Here is a 4,776-nt window from a genome sequence, read left to right as displayed (position 1 = left end):
AGGGGAGTTTCAAGTTGAATATTAAGAAACATTTCTTCTCAGAAGGAGCGGTGAGGGACTGGCACAGCTGTCCCCGGAGGTGGTGGGGTCACTGATCATGGGGATGTTCTATAGCCATGGAGATGTGGCACTGAGGGACATGGGTTCATTGCTTTCAGCAAGCTCTGTTCTTGCCTTTCAGTGGGACCATTACCACAGTGCAACCTGTCCTTGCTTTGAGCTGCTCTGCCCCACTGAGCGATCTGGTTCAGCTCAGAGCTTGGGCTTCTCCACTTTTATTTCCCTGCTCTGTCTCCTTTCCTATCTCTGGGAGCTTTGAATTTCTACCCCTGCCTCACAGCTTGGGTAATTCCCTGCAAAGGGATTACATTTTCAGCGTGTTCACAGCTGTATGTTTGCTCGGAGCAAGTGCCTCCTGTGACTGCCCAATTGTGGAGTTTCACTCGAGTGGAACAAGTAATAAGAGAAATATGCAGCTCTCCCTGCCTTCATTGAGCTTCTTAGGTGGCCAGGAGCAAACAGCGTGCCTCCCTCCTGCAAAGCACTTAACTGGGACCTGGGGCTGTGGGATTGGAGCTAGGTGAGTTTCTTACGGCCTCAAAATCAGATAATTAATCCTCTTTGGCCTTTTGAACTTGACATTGCTCCTGTGCTGCTGTGAGTGCTGGGGGGCAGAAGCGCTGTGCCAAAGGCTGGAGGCAGTTACAGGATCCCAGCATTGAGAAGAGGGATGTTGATGATGGTGCATAGAAGGAGGGGCTGTGGGGGCTGTGTTCCACATCCAGGGGAGCAGTGACCTGCGAGACAGGGCAGTTTTGTGGAGCATAGTCCACTGTCTTCTGCTTTGTGTCTTATTTCTGAAGGAAAAAGCCCAGTGCTGCTTGGGATGAGGAGAGGAGGAAGGAAAAGCCCTCATGAGGCTGCTACCCTGATGTGTAGCCCCAGCACGCAGCAGCAGAGGTGCCCAGGTCAGCTCCACCCCTCCAACAGGAACAAAATCCCCCCTGGATGACAGCAGCACCTTCAGCAGCTCTGTTTGCTTCAAAGGAAAATACAAATAACACAATTGAGACAGCGGTGTTGTTCCTTTGAATTGCTGTTTGATGCCCTTGGGCTCCACCAGGCTGGCTGGGGTGGGAGGGGAGGGAGGGCAGCCTGTGCAAGCTGCATCCCAACGATAGTGTTTTAATTTCTTCCTCCACTGTGCCTGGTTTACACTTTAACGTGGTTTAATTTTGAAGTCTCCTCTTTTTTTTTTCCTTTTTTTTTTTTTGCAAGGTGAATGTCGAGCAGTAATGTAATGAAAAGTTGACAGGCACAGATCTTTTTTAATAACTCTTATGTTGTGTAGCTTAAATTGGTTTAACTATAGCCGAGCTGAATAATAAGCAGAAGGAATTCATCTTGGGAACCATGAATTTTTAAATCTCCTGTGGGAAAGGTTCAGTAGCTCTGCCTCCAATCCATAAGGGGAGGAATATGGCTCACACTCTGCGTTAGTCACCATGGGAGAGCTGGGATGAGAGTGAGAGACTGGGATGGGTGAGGGAGCGGGGAGGCAGGGATAAGCTGGGGCAGGCGTAGGGCTGTGGCAAGCAGGGGATGCTCAGGGGCTCTCTGGGCATGTGTGTGAGCAGAGCTGCTGGGACTGAGGTGCTGCAGACCACAGTGGTGAGAATGAGCCTCCCGTATGGAGGCTGCAGGACGAGAGCTGTACATCCTGGGCTAGGGGCTGGGGAATGGCTTCCCACTTGCTCAGTGGAGCAAAGTCCCCCGTGGCATGAAACGTTTCAGGCTCTAGTGAAAAGCCAGTCGTACAAGACGAAAGCCCTTCCCGTGTTCTGTCTCTCGGCATTTCCTCTATTCTTTTTTTCCATCTTCTCAGCGATAATACCATTTGTCTTTCTTTCAGTCTTGGTTTTGGGGGGACGCTGTTGTTGTTTTTCTCAATTTTTGTCTCTTCTTCCAAACGTTTTGTTTGCATTCACTTGGTTCTATCTCTCTGTCATCGCGGCAGCCGCAGTGCAATGAATCATCCTCCTGACCCTCTGCTACAAGCAGCAAATGGATCCAAGACTTCATCCCTCTGGGTGCCAGGAGAAGAAAATGCAGAGCTGGGAGGGACAGGTCGCTGCTCTGGGCCATCCCAGTGCTGCTCCATGTGACTCTCACTTACAGACATCCCTGTTTTCCAGGCTGCCATGCAGAACAGCTCCCGCTGAACTCCAAAGAGAAGCAGCTCCTGAGATAAAAGGTGCGGGAACGTTGTCATATCAGGCTCTTACAGCATGTCTCTTCAGGGGCAGCCGTGAAGCTGTGACATCCGTGCAGATGTTTTCTCACACAACCTTTAGTACCATGGTCACACGTTGCTCATTCTGCCTGCTGCCTCGCTCAGTGCTTGCAGCTGGGAGATGTGTAGGGATGTTCGTCTTACCTACTGCTTTCATAAAATATGGCTTTGGTAAAAGAGAGGGTTTTTTTCCTTGTGAAATTGTCTTGATGTCAAAAAAGCCATTAATGGAAGGCATTTAGAGTGGAAGCTCATGCTTTTTAACATTAACATTTTACGTTTGCTCCCTAGCTGAAGAGTTGATCTTCCTTTGAATTGGAAAGGATTTCACATTAAAAAGTTTGAACCAGTATCCGTGCACAAGCGCAGATGACTGCAGCCAGAAGTTGCTGAGGGGTTTAACTCGCCTTATTAATGTCAGCAGGATGCTAAATGCTCTGGAGTTGATTGGACGGAGGGTCTGGAGCACAGCAAGTCCAGTTGTTAGCTTCCATCTCCCTGCGCCTCAGTTTCTCGCTGTTGCATGGTAATGCACGGTGACATTGTGCTGAGAAATGAATCATTGCTGAAGCCTGCACCTTGGTTAGAAACCACAAGCCAGGTTCATGAGGAAATGAGCACTTTTCTGTTTGACACGGGATTTGGATGTTGTGTACTAAATAATGATTAGGGTCATAAAAATCTGCAGTGAACAATTATCCATTCAGTGAACAAGGCAGGTGTTTGGGGGGAAAAATAGGAGGCAGTTGGGTAATTAGTCTGTACCAGAACGCGTGAGCTCAAGTGGGGCTAATAAAATGTGCACAGGCAATTTTAAATCTGGCAAGTCCTTTCCTCTGAGCACCTGACTCGGAAACCATGTTACATTTCAGCATAATTTCTGATGGAACACTGCATTCTGATTGCAGACATTCCTGTCCAAAATTGCAGGGTGCTTTCTGCCCAAAGCTTGGGCATTGTAGCAGTTCGAGGTGTGGAAGAAACAACGGGAGAGATGGTTGGTTGGAGTGGGGAGGGGGAATGGCTGCTGCGTAGAGCTGGTTGGGCAAGGGCAACAGCATCACTAATCCACCCTCCTCCTGCAATCCCCAGCTTTTCACTGAGCAGAAAGCAGCATCCAGGGGGATCTGTTTGCCTCTCTGTAGGTGGAGCTGCAAGGCTCAGCAGGGAGCTCTGACCATGCACAGCAGTGAGCATGCCATGCCAGTCCCTTGCTCCAAAGGAGCCCAGCACCCACCTGCTGCAGGACTGGCATGAGCAGGAGCTGCATGCGGTGCCCAGTGCTGGCATGTGCCCCCCACAGCAACAGCCTGGCTCCCTCAGCAGGTGAAAATGTTTCATCTCCAATAACCACTTGTCTCATTATCCAGCTGCGCTAGTTTTGCACTATCTGGTTACCGCCTGGCTTGGAGACACCTGTTCTGTGTCCAGGCATTTTAGAGAAAAACTCTCCAAAGCTGTCAACAGACAGAGAAGGGCTGCCTGTTTCCATGGGAACGTGCTCCCTGAGCCCTGCATGCAAGGAGTGCTGCGGATTGCCGGACACTGCTGGGAGAGCCAGGATTGATCCTGGGCATTGCTGTGAGGTGCACTGCCTGTAGGCGAAGTGGGAAGGGGACACAATGGGGAGCACAGCACCATGTCCCTGCCAAGGGGACAGAAGGGATGGCTGGGTGCCTGCAGGTCAGCATCACTGTTCAAGTCACTGGGTAAGAGTGTGTTGGCTGTGGGTTATACCTCCCTGCTTGGGAAAGGAGGAGTGCTCAGCTCTGGAAGACTCCGAATCAATTCCTGATGTTTCAGCAAGAATGTCTCCTCACAACCCAGAAAGTCAACCGTGTCCTGGGCTGCATCCAAAGCAGCGCAGCCAGCAGGGTGAGGGAGGTGATCCTGCCCCTTTGCTCTGTGCTGTGAGACCTCACCTGGAGCACTGTGTCCAGAGGTGGAGTCCTCAGTGCAGGAGAGATGCGGACCTGTTGGAGTGGATCCAGGGGAGGGACACAGAATGATTCCAGGGATGGAACATCTCCCTATGAGGGCAAGCTGAGAGCTGGGGCTGTGCAGCCTGGAGAGGAGAAGGCTATGGGGAGGCCTGAGAGTGGCCTGTCAGTGTCTAGAGGGGGGCTGTAAGAACAAACAGAATCTTCAGCAGCGTCTGCTGTGGTAGGAGAAGGGGAAATGGCTTCATACTAAAAGAGGGGAGAGTTACATTGGATGTAAGGAAAAAGTCTTGTGCAATAAAGGTAGTGAAGCACTGGAATGGGTTGCCCAGAGAGATGGCCCATCCCTGGATACACCCACGGTCATGCTGGTCAGGACTCTGAGCACCTGATGGAGCTGTGGGTGACCCTGTTCACTGCAGGGGGTTGGACTAGATGGCCTTTAAAGGTTGCTCCCAACTCAAACGAGTCTATGGTTCTATGAGAGACCTTATGCTAATGTGTCTGCTTCTTCCTTAACGTGTCCTCAAACCAAGGGTGTGT

The 4,776-nt window shown here is 50.8% G+C and overlaps 1 long non-coding RNA gene across 1 annotated transcript; it reads left to right on the top strand.

Moving 5' to 3' along the window:
* Window positions 421-3,969, top strand: LOC110399132. The gene is made up of 3 exons (XR_002438914.1): window positions 421-580; window positions 2,196-2,254; window positions 2,585-3,969. It is a non-coding gene; the product is annotated as an uncharacterized LOC110399132 (long non-coding RNA).

This window comes from Numida meleagris, chromosome 4, assembly GCF_002078875.1.
Source record: "Numida meleagris isolate 19003 breed g44 Domestic line chromosome 4, NumMel1.0, whole genome shotgun sequence".
Taxonomy (NCBI): domain Eukaryota; kingdom Metazoa; phylum Chordata; class Aves; order Galliformes; family Numididae; genus Numida; species Numida meleagris.
The sequence above is the reverse complement of the archived record's forward strand: the minus strand, read 5'-3'. Positions and strand labels throughout refer to the sequence as shown.